At 48.7% G+C, this 16,070-nt stretch overlaps 11 non-coding genes across 11 annotated transcripts; all 11 read right to left on the bottom strand.

Annotated features, from left to right (window-relative positions):
- Window positions 1-1,325: 1,325 nt before the first annotated feature.
- Window positions 1,326-1,413, bottom strand: trnay-gua (transfer RNA tyrosine (anticodon GUA)). The gene is given in 2 exon segments: window positions 1,326-1,361; window positions 1,377-1,413. It is a non-coding gene; the product is annotated as a tRNA-Tyr (tRNA).
- A 1,357-nt stretch (window positions 1,414-2,770) lies between these two features.
- Window positions 2,771-2,858, bottom strand: trnay-gua (transfer RNA tyrosine (anticodon GUA)). The gene is given in 2 exon segments: window positions 2,771-2,806; window positions 2,822-2,858. It is a non-coding gene; the product is annotated as a tRNA-Tyr (tRNA).
- Window positions 2,859-4,215: 1,357 nt separating this feature from the next.
- trnay-gua (transfer RNA tyrosine (anticodon GUA)) lies at window positions 4,216-4,303 on the bottom strand. The gene is given in 2 exon segments: window positions 4,216-4,251; window positions 4,267-4,303. It is a non-coding gene; the product is annotated as a tRNA-Tyr (tRNA).
- Window positions 4,304-5,660: 1,357 nt separating this feature from the next.
- On the bottom strand, window positions 5,661-5,748 carry trnay-gua (transfer RNA tyrosine (anticodon GUA)). The gene is given in 2 exon segments: window positions 5,661-5,696; window positions 5,712-5,748. It is a non-coding gene; the product is annotated as a tRNA-Tyr (tRNA).
- Window positions 5,749-7,105: 1,357 nt separating this feature from the next.
- trnay-gua (transfer RNA tyrosine (anticodon GUA)) lies at window positions 7,106-7,193 on the bottom strand. Its single transcript is given in 2 exon segments — window positions 7,106-7,141; window positions 7,157-7,193. It is a non-coding gene; the product is annotated as a tRNA-Tyr (tRNA).
- Window positions 7,194-8,550: 1,357 nt separating this feature from the next.
- Window positions 8,551-8,638, bottom strand: trnay-gua (transfer RNA tyrosine (anticodon GUA)). Its single transcript is given in 2 exon segments — window positions 8,551-8,586; window positions 8,602-8,638. It is a non-coding gene; the product is annotated as a tRNA-Tyr (tRNA).
- Window positions 8,639-9,995: 1,357 nt separating this feature from the next.
- Window positions 9,996-10,083, bottom strand: trnay-gua (transfer RNA tyrosine (anticodon GUA)). The gene is given in 2 exon segments: window positions 9,996-10,031; window positions 10,047-10,083. It is a non-coding gene; the product is annotated as a tRNA-Tyr (tRNA).
- A 1,357-nt stretch (window positions 10,084-11,440) lies between these two features.
- Window positions 11,441-11,528, bottom strand: trnay-gua (transfer RNA tyrosine (anticodon GUA)). The gene is given in 2 exon segments: window positions 11,441-11,476; window positions 11,492-11,528. It is a non-coding gene; the product is annotated as a tRNA-Tyr (tRNA).
- A 1,357-nt stretch (window positions 11,529-12,885) lies between these two features.
- trnay-gua (transfer RNA tyrosine (anticodon GUA)) lies at window positions 12,886-12,973 on the bottom strand. Its single transcript is given in 2 exon segments — window positions 12,886-12,921; window positions 12,937-12,973. It is a non-coding gene; the product is annotated as a tRNA-Tyr (tRNA).
- Window positions 12,974-14,330: 1,357 nt separating this feature from the next.
- Window positions 14,331-14,418, bottom strand: trnay-gua (transfer RNA tyrosine (anticodon GUA)). The gene is given in 2 exon segments: window positions 14,331-14,366; window positions 14,382-14,418. It is a non-coding gene; the product is annotated as a tRNA-Tyr (tRNA).
- A 1,357-nt stretch (window positions 14,419-15,775) lies between these two features.
- On the bottom strand, window positions 15,776-15,863 carry trnay-gua (transfer RNA tyrosine (anticodon GUA)). The gene is given in 2 exon segments: window positions 15,776-15,811; window positions 15,827-15,863. It is a non-coding gene; the product is annotated as a tRNA-Tyr (tRNA).
- Window positions 15,864-16,070: the final 207 nt, after the last annotated feature.

Below are 16,070 nucleotides of genomic sequence, written 5' to 3'. Positions count from 1 at the left end.
ACTGCCATGTACCTATAGCTCTTTGCCGATTCATCGACCTCACATTGTTCCAGCTGAGTGAGACTTAACAGCCATTGACGATTTCTCCACAGCCGAGGCCTGGGCTCTATTCAATTAAATGTCTCATGCTGCAAAGCTCAACTTATTGCATTCATCGGAACTGCCTTGCACCTTCATGCAGATCTTGAATTCTGACTTGGCGCACATTGAGATCTAAACTCTTTGCTCACTGTGTCGGTCAGCGCATTGAGCAGATGCATATGGAGGTCAGTGGGCTGAGTGCCAGTGTAAAACATTCACTTCCACCTCACAGATAAGGACACGTATTGCAGAGTTAATTTCTTTACTCACCTCAGGATTGCACCTTTGATATTTGGGAAAATAAAGACACCTTCATTGAAGCAGCAATCCAAAAATTCTCATCTCCCTCCAACTATGACATGCGGGTAAGATTGATTGGCCATGCTAAATGGCCCCTGAGTGTCAGTGGGACTGGCTAGGTTAAATGCGTGGCATCATGGGAATCGGGCCTGGGTGGGAGTGTGTTCGGTGTAGATCGGATGGGCCGGATGGCCTCCTTCTGCACTGGAGGATTCTAAGATCTACGATCTATGGAGTCCTTGTGGAACAGCACATGCTAAAGTTTTGGAGCAGTGTAGACTCACCAATAGATCAACTGAAGTTTGCTGGAACCATGGAGAGATTCGGGAATGCGGGCATCGATGCGACTGCCTCTCACGTGTAACGCCTACACCCACAACTGGAACTGAACCCTGTGACGTTGCATAATGTCCTCCAACTTGATTCCCGTGATAGACTCAGCACCTGTATGCAAGTAAATCAAATGAACAGCGGGGAGATCCTGCTGCAGACATCTGCTGCCCAAACACGGCCGACGCTTTTCTCTCGAGAGCATGTACGAGAGGCAGCGGGTGAGAATCATTTGGATGGAATTCAGCAGAGATGGTCAAAGAAGCAGAGAAAGAACTGAGCTCATGATTTAAATTGAGACAAGTCCAAAATCGTGGCCAGCATGAGCATGAGGGGGCAGTCGGGAGCTGTGTGCGACTGACAGAATACTGCTAGTACTTTGAATTGATTGCCGGCTGCTTGGAAGCGTTGCTGTTGAAATGCATTTCCTGCTGGCCAGGAGGTGCAAAGGCAGAAGTAAAAGAGCCACCTTGTGGCTCCTCTCAAAGTGGAAAAGAAATGCTGCTGCAGATGGAGCGGGAGATGCGAGACTAATGCAAGTGACAAGCTGCAATGACTGGCACAATGTATCATGCTGCTCCATGCAGAGTTATGGTAAAAGTGAACTTTGGGCTTCCTTCGAGCCGGAATTGAACCAGCGACCTAAGGATGTCAACTTCAATCATCTACAGTCCTCCGCTCTACCAGCTGAGCTATCGAAGGGGAGCACATCACGGCTCTCTCTTTACTGATTGACTGCCATGTACCTATAGCTCTTTGCCGATTCATCGACCTCACATTGTTCCAGCTGAGTGAGACTTAACAGCCATTGACGATTTCTCCACAGCCGAGGCCTGGGCTCTATTCAATTAAATGTCTCATGCTGCAAAGCTCAACTTATTGCATTCATCGGAACTGCCTTGCACCTTCATGCAGATCTTGAATTCTGACTTGGCGCACATTGAGATCTAAACTCTTTGCTCACTGTGTCGGTCAGCGCATTGAGCAGATGCATATGGAGGTCAGTGGGCTGAGTGCCAGTGTAAAACATTCACTTCCACCTCACAGATAAGGACACGTATTGCAGAGTTAATTTCTTTACTCACCTCAGGATTGCACCTTTGATATTTGGGAAAATAAAGACACCTTCATTGAAGCAGCAATCCAAAAATTCTCATCTCCCTCCAACTATGACATGCGGGTAAGATTGATTGGCCATGCTAAATGGCCCCTGAGTGTCAGTGGGACTGGCTAGGTTAAATGCGTGGCATCATGGGAATCGGGCCTGGGTGGGAGTGTGTTCGGTGCAGATCGGACGGGCCGGATGGCCTCCTTCTGCACTGGAGGATTCTAAGATCTACGATCTATGGAGTCCTTGTGGAACAGCACATGCTAAAGTTTTGGAGCAGTGTAGACTCACCAATAGATCAACTGAAGTTTGCTGGAACCACGGAGAGATTCGGGAATGCGGGCATCGATGCGACTACCTCTCACGTGTAACGCCTACACCCACAACTGGAACTGAACCCTGTGACGTTGCATAATGTCCTCCAACTTGATTCCCGTGATAGACTCAGCACCTGTATGCAAGTAAATCAAATGAACAGCGGGGATATCCTGCTGCAGACATCTGCTGCCCAAACACGGCCGACGCTTTTCTCTCGACAGCATGTACGAGAGGCAGCGGGTGAGAATCATTTGGATGGAATTCAGCAGAGATGGTCAAAGAAGCAGAGAAAGAACTGAGCTCATGATTTAAATTGAGACAAGTCCAAAATCGTGGCCAGCATGAGCATGAGGGGGCAGTCGGGAGCTGTGTGCGACTGACAGAATACTGCTTGTACTTTGAATTGATTGCCGGCTGCTTGGAAGCGTTGCTGTTGAAATGCATTTCCTGCTGGCCAGGAGGTGCAAAGGCAGAAGTAAAAGAGCCACCTTGTGGCTCCTCTCAAAGTGGAAAAGAAATGCTGCTGCAGATGGAGCGGGAGATGCGAGACTAATGCAAGTGACAAGCTGCAATGACTGGCACAATGTATCATGCTGCTCCATGCAGAGTTATGGTAAAAGTGAACTTTGGGCTTCCTTCGAGCCGGAATTGAACCAGCGACCTAAGGATGTCAGCTTCAATCATCTACAGTCCTCCGCTCTACCAGCTGAGCTATCGAAGGGGAGCACACCACGGCTCTCTCTTTACTGATTGACTGCCATGTACCTATAGCTCTTTGCCGATTCATCGACCTCACATTGTTCCAGCTGAGTGAGACTTAACAGCCATTGACGATTTCTCCACAGCCGAGGCCTGGGCTCTATTCAATTAAATGTCTCATGCTGCAAAGCTCAACTTATTGCATTCATCGGAACTGCCTTGCACCTTCATGCAGATCTTGAATTCTGACTTGGCGCACATTGAGATCTAAACTCTTTGCTCACTGTGTCGGTCAGCGCATTGAGCAGATGCATATGGAGGTCAGTGGGCTGAGTGCCAGTGTAAAACATTCACTTCCACCTCACAGATAAGGACACGTATTGCAGAGTTAATTTCTTTACTCACCTCAGGATTGCACCTTTGATATTTGGGAAAATAAAGACACCTTCATTGAAGCAGCAATCCAAAAATTCTCATCTCCCTCCAACTATGACATGCGGGTAAGATTGATTGGCCATGCTAAATGGCCCCTGAGTGTCAGTGGGACTGGCTAGGTTAAATGCGTGGCATCATGGGAATCGGGCCTGGGTGGGAGTGTGTTCGGTGCAGATCGGATGGGCCGGATGGCCTCCTTCTGCACTGGAGGATTCTAAGATCTACGATCTATGGAGTCCTTGTGGAACAGCACATGCTAAAGTTTTGGAGCAGTGTAGACTCACCAATAGATCAACTGAAGTTTGCTGGAACCATGGAGAGATTCGGGAATGCGGGCATCGATGCGACTGCCTCTCACGTGTAACGCCTACACCCACAACTGGAACTGAACCCTGTGACGTTGCATAATGTCCTCCAACTTGATTCCCGTGATAGACTCAGCACCTGTATGCAAGTAAATCAAATGAACAGCGGGGAGATCCTGCTGCAGACATCTGCTGCCCAAACACGGCCGACGCTTTTCTCTCGAGAGCATGTACGAGAGGCAGCGGGTGAGAATCATTTGGATGGAATTCAGCAGAGATGGTCAAAGAAGCAGAGAAAGAACTGAGCTCATGATTTAAATTGAGACAAGTCCAAAATCGTGGCCAGCATGAGCATGAGGGGGCAGTCGGGAGCTGTGTGCGACTGACAGAATACTGCTAGTACTTTGAATTGATTGCCGGCTGCTTGGAAGCGTTGCTGTTGAAATGCATTTCCTGCTGGCCAGGAGGTGCAAAGGCAGAAGTAAAAGAGCCACCTTGTGGCTCCTCTCAAAGTGGAAAAGAAATGCTGCTGCAGATGGAGCGGGAGATGCGAGACTAATGCAAGTGACAAGCTGCAATGACTGGCACAATGTATCATGCTGCTCCATGCAGAGTTATGGTAAAAGTGAACTTTGGGCTTCCTTCGAGCCGGAATTGAACCAGCGACCTAAGGATGTCAACTTCAATCATCTACAGTCCTCCGCTCTACCAGCTGAGCTATCGAAGGGGAGCACATCACGGCTCTCTCTTTACTGATTGACTGCCATGTACCTATAGCTCTTTGCCGATTCATCGACCTCACATTGTTCCAGCTGAGTGAGACTTAACAGCCATTGACGATTTCTCCACAGCCGAGGCCTGGGCTCTATTCAATTAAATGTCTCATGCTGCAAAGCTCAACTTATTGCATTCATCGGAACTGCCTTGCACCTTCATGCAGATCTTGAATTCTGACTTGGCGCACATTGAGATCTAAACTCTTTGCTCACTGTGTCGGTCAGCGCATTGAGCAGATGCATATGGAGGTCAGTGGGCTGAGTGCCAGTGTAAAACATTCACTTCCACCTCACAGATAAGGACACGTATTGCAGAGTTAATTTCTTTACTCACCTCAGGATTGCACCTTTGATATTTGGGAAAATAAAGACACCTTCATTGAAGCAGCAATCCAAAAATTCTCATCTCCCTCCAACTATGACATGCGGGTAAGATTGATTGGCCATGCTAAATGGCCCCTGAGTGTCAGTGGGACTGGCTAGGTTAAATGCGTGGCATCATGGGAATCGGGCCTGGGTGGGAGTGTGTTCGGTGCAGATCGGACGGGCCGGATGGCCTCCTTCTGCACTGGAGGATTCTAAGATCTACGATCTATGGAGTCCTTGTGGAACAGCACATGCTAAAGTTTTGGAGCAGTGTAGACTCACCAATAGATCAACTGAAGTTTGCTGGAACCACGGAGAGATTCGGGAATGCGGGCATCGATGCGACTGCCTCTCACGTGTAACGCCTACACCCACAACTGGAACTGAACCCTGTGACGTTGCATAATGTCCTCCAACTTGATTCCCGTGATAGACTCAGCACCTGTATGCAAGTAAATCAAATGAACAGCGGGGATATCCTGCTGCAGACATCTGCTGCCCAAACACGGCCGACGCTTTTCTCTCGACAGCATGTACGAGAGGCAGCGGGTGAGAATCATTTGGATGGAATTCAGCAGAGATGGTCAAAGAAGCAGAGAAAGAACTGAGCTCATGATTTAAATTGAGACAAGTCCAAAATCGTGGCCAGCATGAGCATGAGGGGGCAGTCGGGAGCTGTGTGCGACTGACAGAATACTGCTTGTACTTTGAATTGATTGCCGGCTGCTTGGAAGCGTTGCTGTTGAAATGCATTTCCTGCTGGCCAGGAGGTGCAAAGGCAGAAGTAAAAGAGCCACCTTGTGGCTCCTCTCAAAGTGGAAAAGAAATGCTGCTGCAGATGGAGCGGGAGATGCGAGACTAATGCAAGTGACAAGCTGCAATGACTGGCACAATGTATCATGCTGCTCCATGCAGAGTTATGGTAAAAGTGAACTTTGGGCTTCCTTCGAGCCGGAATTGAACCAGCGACCTAAGGATGTCAGCTTCAATCATCTACAGTCCTCCGCTCTACCAGCTGAGCTATCGAAGGGGAGCACACCACGGCTCTCTCTTTACTGATTGACTGCCATGTACCTATAGCTCTTTGCCGATTCATCGACCTCACATTGTTCCAGCTGAGTGAGACTTAACAGCCATTGACGATTTCTCCACAGCCGAGGCCTGGGCTCTATTCAATTAAATGTCTCATGCTGCAAAGCTCAACTTATTGCATTCATCGGAACTGCCTTGCACCTTCATGCAGATCTTGAATTCTGACTTGGCGCACATTGAGATCTAAACTCTTTGCTCACTGTGTCGGTCAGCGCATTGAGCAGATGCATATGGAGGTCAGTGGGCTGAGTGCCAGTGTAAAACATTCACTTCCACCTCACAGATAAGGACACGTATTGCAGAGTTAATTTCTTTACTCACCTCAGGATTGCACCTTTGATATTTGGGAAAATAAAGACACCTTCATTGAAGCAGCAATCCAAAAATTCTCATCTCCCTCCAACTATGACATGCGGGTAAGATTGATTGGCCATGCTAAATGGCCCCTGAGTGTCAGTGGGACTGGCTAGGTTAAATGCGTGGCATCATGGGAATCGGGCCTGGGTGGGAGTGTGTTCGGTGCAGATCGGACGGGCCGGATGGCCTCCTTCTGCACTGGAGGATTCTAAGATCTACGATCTATGGAGTCCTTGTGGAACAGCACATGCTAAAGTTTTGGAGCAGTGTAGACTCACCAATAGATCAACTGAAGTTTGCTGGAACCACGGAGAGATTCGGGAATGCGGGCATCGATGCGACTGCCTCTCACGTGTAACGCCTACACCCACAACTGGAACTGAACCCTGTGACGTTGCATAATGTCCTCCAACTTGATTCCCGTGATAGACTCAGCACCTGTATGCAAGTAAATCAAATGAACAGCGGGGATATCCTGCTGCAGACATCTGCTGCCCAAACACGGCCGACGCTTTTCTCTCGACAGCATGTACGAGAGGCAGCGGGTGAGAATCATTTGGATGGAATTCAGCAGAGATGGTCAAAGAAGCAGAGAAAGAACTGAGCTCATGATTTAAATTGAGACAAGTCCAAAATCGTGGCCAGCATGAGCATGAGGGGGCAGTCGGGAGCTGTGTGCGACTGACAGAATACTGCTTGTACTTTGAATTGATTGCCGGCTGCTTGGAAGCGTTGCTGTTGAAATGCATTTCCTGCTGGCCAGGAGGTGCAAAGGCAGAAGTAAAAGAGCCACCTTGTGGCTCCTCTCAAAGTGGAAAAGAAATGCTGCTGCAGATGGAGCGGGAGATGCGAGACTAATGCAAGTGACAAGCTGCAATGACTGGCACAATGTATCATGCTGCTCCATGCAGAGTTATGGTAAAAGTGAACTTTGGGCTTCCTTCGAGCCGGAATTGAACCAGCGACCTAAGGATGTCAGCTTCAATCATCTACAGTCCTCCGCTCTACCAGCTGAGCTATCGAAGGGGAGCACACCACGGCTCTCTCTTTACTGATTGACTGCCATGTACCTATAGCTCTTTGCCGATTCATCGACCTCACATTGTTCCAGCTGAGTGAGACTTAACAGCCATTGACGATTTCTCCACAGCCGAGGCCTGGGCTCTATTCAATTAAATGTCTCATGCTGCAAAGCTCAACTTATTGCATTCATCGGAACTGCCTTGCACCTTCATGCAGATCTTGAATTCTGACTTGGCGCACATTGAGATCTAAACTCTTTGCTCACTGTGTCGGTCAGCGCATTGAGCAGATGCATATGGAGGTCAGTGGGCTGAGTGCCAGTGTAAAACATTCACTTCCACCTCACAGATAAGGACACGTATTGCAGAGTTAATTTCTTTACTCACCTCAGGATTGCACCTTTGATATTTGGGAAAATAAAGACACCTTCATTGAAGCAGCAATCCAAAAATTCTCATCTCCCTCCAACTATGACATGCGGGTAAGATTGATTGGCCATGCTAAATGGCCCCTGAGTGTCAGTGGGACTGGCTAGGTTAAATGCGTGGCATCATGGGAATCGGGCCTGGGTGGGAGTGTGTTCGGTGCAGATCGGATGGGCCGGATGGCCTCCTTCTGCACTGGAGGATTCTAAGATCTACGATCTATGGAGTCCTTGTGGAACAGCACATGCTAAAGTTTTGGAGCAGTGTAGACTCACCAATAGATCAACTGAAGTTTGCTGGAACCATGGAGAGATTCGGGAATGCGGGCATCGATGCGACTGCCTCTCACGTGTAACGCCTACACCCACAACTGGAACTGAACCCTGTGACGTTGCATAATGTCCTCCAACTTGATTCCCGTGATAGACTCAGCACCTGTATGCAAGTAAATCAAATGAACAGCGGGGAGATCCTGCTGCAGACATCTGCTGCCCAAACACGGCCGACGCTTTTCTCTCGAGAGCATGTACGAGAGGCAGCGGGTGAGAATCATTTGGATGGAATTCAGCAGAGATGGTCAAAGAAGCAGAGAAAGAACTGAGCTCATGATTTAAATTGAGACAAGTCCAAAATCGTGGCCAGCATGAGCATGAGGGGGCAGTCGGGAGCTGTGTGCGACTGACAGAATACTGCTAGTACTTTGAATTGATTGCCGGCTGCTTGGAAGCGTTGCTGTTGAAATGCATTTCCTGCTGGCCAGGAGGTGCAAAGGCAGAAGTAAAAGAGCCACCTTGTGGCTCCTCTCAAAGTGGAAAAGAAATGCTGCTGCAGATGGAGCGGGAGATGCGAGACTAATGCAAGTGACAAGCTGCAATGACTGGCACAATGTATCATGCTGCTCCATGCAGAGTTATGGTAAAAGTGAACTTTGGGCTTCCTTCGAGCCGGAATTGAACCAGCGACCTAAGGATGTCAACTTCAATCATCTACAGTCCTCCGCTCTACCAGCTGAGCTATCGAAGGGGAGCACATCACGGCTCTCTCTTTACTGATTGACTGCCATGTACCTATAGCTCTTTGCCGATTCATCGACCTCACATTGTTCCAGCTGAGTGAGACTTAACAGCCATTGACGATTTCTCCACAGCCGAGGCCTGGGCTCTATTCAATTAAATGTCTCATGCTGCAAAGCTCAACTTATTGCATTCATCGGAACTGCCTTGCACCTTCATGCAGATCTTGAATTCTGACTTGGCGCACATTGAGATCTAAACTCTTTGCTCACTGTGTCGGTCAGCGCATTGAGCAGATGCATATGGAGGTCAGTGGGCTGAGTGCCAGTGTAAAACATTCACTTCCACCTCACAGATAAGGACACGTATTGCAGAGTTAATTTCTTTACTCACCTCAGGATTGCACCTTTGATATTTGGGAAAATAAAGACACCTTCATTGAAGCAGCAATCCAAAAATTCTCATCTCCCTCCAACTATGACATGCGGGTAAGATTGATTGGCCATGCTAAATGGCCCCTGAGTGTCAGTGGGACTGGCTAGGTTAAATGCGTGGCATCATGGGAATCGGGCCTGGGTGGGAGTGTGTTCGGTGCAGATCGGACGGGCCGGATGGCCTCCTTCTGCACTGGAGGATTCTAAGATCTACGATCTATGGAGTCCTTGTGGAACAGCACATGCTAAAGTTTTGGAGCAGTGTAGACTCACCAATAGATCAACTGAAGTTTGCTGGAACCACGGAGAGATTCGGGAATGCGGGCATCGATGCGACTGCCTCTCACGTGTAACGCCTACACCCACAACTGGAACTGAACCCTGTGACGTTGCATAATGTCCTCCAACTTGATTCCCGTGATAGACTCAGCACCTGTATGCAAGTAAATCAAATGAACAGCGGGGATATCCTGCTGCAGACATCTGCTGCCCAAACACGGCCGACGCTTTTCTCTCGACAGCATGTACGAGAGGCAGCGGGTGAGAATCATTTGGATGGAATTCAGCAGAGATGGTCAAAGAAGCAGAGAAAGAACTGAGCTCATGATTTAAATTGAGACAAGTCCAAAATCGTGGCCAGCATGAGCATGAGGGGGCAGTCGGGAGCTGTGTGCGACTGACAGAATACTGCTTGTACTTTGAATTGATTGCCGGCTGCTTGGAAGCGTTGCTGTTGAAATGCATTTCCTGCTGGCCAGGAGGTGCAAAGGCAGAAGTAAAAGAGCCACCTTGTGGCTCCTCTCAAAGTGGAAAAGAAATGCTGCTGCAGATGGAGCGGGAGATGCGAGACTAATGCAAGTGACAAGCTGCAATGACTGGCACAATGTATCATGCTGCTCCATGCAGAGTTATGGTAAAAGTGAACTTTGGGCTTCCTTCGAGCCGGAATTGAACCAGCGACCTCAGGATGTCAACTTCAATCATCTACAGTCCTCCGCTCTACCAGCTGAGCTATCGAAGGGGAGCACACCACGGCCCTCTCTTTACTGATTGACTGCCATGTACCTATAGCTCTTTGCCGATTCATCGACCTCACATTGTTCCAGCTGAGTGAGACTTAACAGCCATTGACGATTTCTCCACAGCCGAGGCCTGGGCTCTATTCAATTAAATGTCTCATGCTGCAAAGCTCAACTTATTGCATTCATCGGAACTGCCTTGCACCTTCATGCAGATCTTGAATTCTGACTTGGCGCACATTGAGATCTAAACTCTTTGCTCACTGTGTCGGTCAGCGCATTGAGCAGATGCATATGGAGGTCAGTGGGCTGAGTGCCAGTGTAAAACATTCACTTCCACCTCACAGATAAGGACACGTATTGCAGAGTTAATTTCTTTACTCACCTCAGGATTGCACCTTTGATATTTGGGAAAATAAAGACACCTTCATTGAAGCAGCAATCCAAAAATTCTCATCTCCCTCCAACTATGACATGCGGGTAAGATTGATTGGCCATGCTAAATGGCCCCTGAGTGTCAGTGGGACTGGCTAGGTTAAATGCGTGGCATCATGGGAATCGGGCCTGGGTGGGAGTGTGTTCGGTGCAGATCGGATGGGCCGGATGGCCTCCTTCTGCACTGGAGGATTCTAAGATCTACGATCTATGGAGTCCTTGTGGAACAGCACATGCTAAAGTTTTGGAGCAGTGTAGACTCACCAATAGATCAACTGAAGTTTGCTGGAACCACGGAGAGATTTGGGAATGCGGGCATCGATGCGACTGCCTCTCACGTGTAACGCCTACACCCACAACTGGAGCTGAACCCTGTGACGTTGCATAATGTCCTCCAACTTGATTCCCGTGATAGACTCAGCACCTGTATGCAAGTAAATCAAATGAACAGCGGGGAGATCCTGCTGCAGACATCTGCTGCCCAAACACGGCCGACGCTTTTCTCTCGACAGCATGTACGAGAGGCAGCGGGTGAGAATCATTTGGATGGAATTCAGCAGAGATGGTCAAAGAAGCAGAGAAAGAACTGAGCTCATGATTTAAATTGAGACAAGTCCAAAATCGTGGCCAGCATGAGCATGAGGGGGCAGTCGGGAGCTGTGTGCGACTGACAGAATACTGCTTGTACTTTGAATTGATTGCCGGCTGCTTGGAAGCGTTGCTGTTGAAATGCATTTCCTGCTGGCCAGGAGGTGCAAAGGCAGAAGTAAAAGAGCCACCTTGTGGCTCCTCTCAAAGTGGAAAAGAAATGCTGCTGCAGATGGAGCGGGAGATGCGAGACTAATGCAAGTGACAAGCTGCAATGACTGGCACAATGTATCATGCTGCTCCATGCAGAGTTATGGTAAAAGTGAACTTTGGGCTTCCTTCGAGCCGGAATTGAACCAGCCACCTAAGGATGTCAGCTTCAATCATCTACAGTCCTCCGCTCTACCAGCTGAGCTATCGAAGGGGAGCACACCACGGCTCTCTCTTTACTGATTGACTGCCATGTACCTATAGCTCTTTGCCGATTCATCGACCTCACATTGTTCCAGCTGAGTGAGACTTAACAGCCATTGACGATTTCTCCACAGCCGAGGCCTGGGCTCTATTCAATTAAATGTCTCATGCTGCAAAGCTCAACTTATTGCATTCATCGGAACTGCCTTGCACCTTCATGCAGATCTTGAATTCTGACTTGGCGCACATTGAGATCTAAACTCTTTGCTCACTGTGTCGGTCAGCGCATTGAGCAGATGCATATGGAGGTCAGTGGGCTGAGTGCCAGTGTAAAACATTCACTTCCACCTCACAGATAAGGACACGTATTGCAGAGTTAATTTCTTTACTCACCTCAGGATTGCACCTTTGATATTTGGGAAAATAAAGACACCTTCATTGAAGCAGCAATCCAAAAATTCTCATCTCCCTCCAACTATGACATGCGGGTAAGATTGATTGGCCATGCTAAATGGCCCCTGAGTGTCAGTGGGACTGGCTAGGTTAAATGCGTGGCATCATGGGAATCGGGCCTGGGTGGGAGTGTGTTCGGTGCAGATCGGATGGGCCGGATGGCCTCCTTCTGCACTGGAGGATTCTAAGATCTACGATCTATGGAGTCCTTGTGGAACAGCACATGCTAAAGTTTTGGAGCAGTGTAGACTCACCAATAGATCAACTGAAGTTTGCTGGAACCATGGAGAGATTCGGGAATGCGGGCATCGATGCGACTGCCTCTCACGTGTAACGCCTACACCCACAACTGGAACTGAACCCTGTGACGTTGCATAATGTCCTCCAACTTGATTCCCGTGATAGACTCAGCACCTGTATGCAAGTAAATCAAATGAACAGCGGGGAGATCCTGCTGCAGACATCTGCTGCCCAAACACGGCCGACGCTTTTCTCTCGAGAGCATGTACGAGAGGCAGCGGGTGAGAATCATTTGGATGGAATTCAGCAGAGATGGTCAAAGAAGCAGAGAAAGAACTGAGCTCATGATTTAAATTGAGACAAGTCCAAAATCGTGGCCAGCATGAGCATGAGGGGGCAGTCGGGAGCTGTGTGCGACTGACAGAATACTGCTAGTACTTTGAATTGATTGCCGGCTGCTTGGAAGCGTTGCTGTTGAAATGCATTTCCTGCTGGCCAGGAGGTGCAAAGGCAGAAGTAAAAGAGCCACCTTGTGGCTCCTCTCAAAGTGGAAAAGAAATGCTGCTGCAGATGGAGCGGGAGATGCGAGACTAATGCAAGTGACAAGCTGCAATGACTGGCACAATGTATCATGCTGCTCCATGCAGAGTTATGGTAAAAGTGAACTTTGGGCTTCCTTCGAGCCGGAATTGAACCAGCGACCTAAGGATGTCAACTTCAATCATCTACAGTCCTCCGCTCTACCAGCTGAGCTATCGAAGGGGAGCACATCACGGCTCTCTCTTTACTGATTGACTGCCATGTACCTATAGCTCTTTGCCGATTCATCGACCTCACATTGTTCCAGCTGAGTGAGACTTAACAGCCATTGACGATTTCTCCACAGCCGAGGCCTGGGCTCTATTCAATTAAATGTCTCATGCTGCAAAGCTCAACTTATTGCATTCATCGGAACTGCCTTGCACCTTCATGCAGATCTTGAATTCTGACTTGGCGCACATTGAGATCTAAACTCTTTGCTCACTGTGTCGGTCAGCGCATTGAGCAGATGCATATGGAGGTCAGTGGGCTGAGTGCCAGTGTAAAACATTCACTTCCACCTCACAGATAAGGACACGTATTGCAGAGTTAATTTCTTTACTCACCTCAGGATTGCACCTTTGATATTTGGGAAAATAAAGACACCTTCATTGAAGCAGCAATCCAAAAATTCTCATCTCCCTCCAACTATGACATGCGGGTAAGATTGATTGGCCATGCTAAATGGCCCCTGAGTGTCAGTGGGACTGGCTAGGTTAAATGCGTGGCATCATGGGAATCGGGCCTGGGTGGGAGTGTGTTCGGTGCAGATCGGACGGGCCGGATGGCCTCCTTCTGCACTGGAGGATTCTAAGATCTACGATCTATGGAGTCCTTGTGGAACAGCACATGCTAAAGTTTTGGAGCAGTGTAGACTCACCAATAGATCAACTGAAGTTTGCTGGAACCACGGAGAGATTCGGGAATGCGGGCATCGATGCGACTGCCTCTCACGTGTAACGCCTACACCCACAACTGGAACTGAACCCTGTGACGTTGCATAATGTCCTCCAACTTGATTCCCGTGATAGACTCAGCACCTGTATGCAAGTAAATCAAATGAACAGCGGGGATATCCTGCTGCAGACATCTGCTGCCCAAACACGGCCGACGCTTTTCTCTCGACAGCATGTACGAGAGGCAGCGGGTGAGAATCATTTGGATGGAATTCAGCAGAGATGGTCAAAGAAGCAGAGAAAGAACTGAGCTCATGATTTAAATTGAGACAAGTCCAAAATCGTGGCCAGCATGAGCATGAGGGGGCAGTCGGGAGCTGTGTGCGACTGACAGAATACTGCTTGTACTTTGAATTGATTGCCGGCTGCTTGGAAGCGTTGCTGTTGAAATGCATTTCCTGCTGGCCAGGAGGTGCAAAGGCAGAAGTAAAAGAGCCACCTTGTGGCTCCTCTCAAAGTGGAAAAGAAATGCTGCTGCAGATGGAGCGGGAGATGCGAGACTAATGCAAGTGACAAGCTGCAATGACTGGCACAATGTATCATGCTGCTCCATGCAGAGTTATGGTAAAAGTGAACTTTGGGCTTCCTTCGAGCCGGAATTGAACCAGCGACCTCAGGATGTCAACTTCAATCATCTACAGTCCTCCGCTCTACCAGCTGAGCTATCGAAGGGGAGCACACCACGGCCCTCTCTTTACTGATTGACTGCCATGTACCTATAGCTCTTTGCCGATTCATCGACCTCACATTGTTCCAGCTGAGTGAGACTTAACAGCCATTGACGATTTCTCCACAGCCGAGGCCTGGGCTCTATTCAATTAAATGTCTCATGCTGCAAAGCTCAACTTATTGCATTCATCGGAACTGCCTTGCACCTTCATGCAGATCTTGAATTCTGACTTGGCGCACATTGAGATCTAAACTCTTTGCTCACTGTGTCGGTCAGCGCATTGAGCAGATGCATATGGAGGTCAGTGGGCTGAGTGCCAGTGTAAAACATTCACTTCCACCTCACAGATAAGGACACGTATTGCAGAGTTAATTTCTTTACTCACCTCAGGATTGCACCTTTGATATTTGGGAAAATAAAGACACCTTCATTGAAGCAGCAATCCAAAAATTCTCATCTCCCTCCAACTATGACATGCGGGTAAGATTGATTGGCCATGCTAAATGGCCCCTGAGTGTCAGTGGGACTGGCTAGGTTAAATGCGTGGCATCATGGGAATCGGGCCTGGGTGGGAGTGTGTTCGGTGCAGATCGGATGGGCCGGATGGCCTCCTTCTGCACTGGAGGATTCTAAGATCTACGATCTATGGAGTCCTTGTGGAACAGCACATGCTAAAGTTTTGGAGCAGTGTAGACTCACCAATAGATCAACTGAAGTTTGCTGGAACCACGGAGAGATTTGGGAATGCGGGCATCGATGCGACTGCCTCTCACGTGTAACGCCTACACCCACAACTGGAGCTGAACCCTGTGACGTTGCATAATGTCCTCCAACTTGATTCCCGTGATAGACTCAGCACCTGTATGCAAGTAAATCAAATGAACAGCGGGGAGATCCTGCTGCAGACATCTGCTGCCCAAACACGGCCGACGCTTTTCTCTCGACAGCATGTACGAGAGGCAGCGGGTGAGAATCATTTGGATGGAATTCAGCAGAGATGGTCAAAGAAGCAGAGAAAGAACTGAGCTCATGATTTAAATTGAGACAAGTCCAAAATCGTGGCCAGCATGAGCATGAGGGGGCAGTCGGGAGCTGTGTGCGACTGACAGAATACTGCTTGTACTTTGAATTGATTGCCGGCTGCTTGGAAGCGTTGCTGTTGAAATGCATTTCCTGCTGGCCAGGAGGTGCAAAGGCAGAAGTAAAAGAGCCACCTTGTGGCTCCTCTCAAAGTGGAAAAGAAATGCTGCTGCAGATGGAGCGGGAGATGCGAGACTAATGCAAGTGACAAGCTGCAATGACTGGCACAATGTATCATGCTGCTCCATGCAGAGTTATGGTAAAAGTGAACTTTGGGCTTCCTTCGAGCCGGAATTGAACCAGCCACCTAAGGATGTCAGCTTCAATCATCTACAGTCCTCCGCTCTACCAGCTGAGCTATCGAAGGGGAGCACACCACGGCTCTCTCTTTACTGATTGACTGCCATGTACCTATAGCTCTTTGCCGATTCATCGACCTCACATTGTTCCAGCTGAGTGAGACTTAACAGCCATTGACGATTTCTCCACAGCCGAGGCCTGGGCTCTATTCAATTAAATGTCTCATGCTGCAAAGCTCAACTTATTGCATTCATCGGAACTGCCTTGCACCTTC

This window comes from Mustelus asterias, chromosome 7 (genome assembly GCF_964213995.1).
Source record: "Mustelus asterias chromosome 7, sMusAst1.hap1.1, whole genome shotgun sequence".
In the NCBI taxonomy this organism is placed as follows: domain Eukaryota; kingdom Metazoa; phylum Chordata; class Chondrichthyes; order Carcharhiniformes; family Triakidae; genus Mustelus; species Mustelus asterias.
The sequence above is the reverse complement of the archived record's forward strand: the minus strand, read 5'-3'. Positions and strand labels throughout refer to the sequence as shown.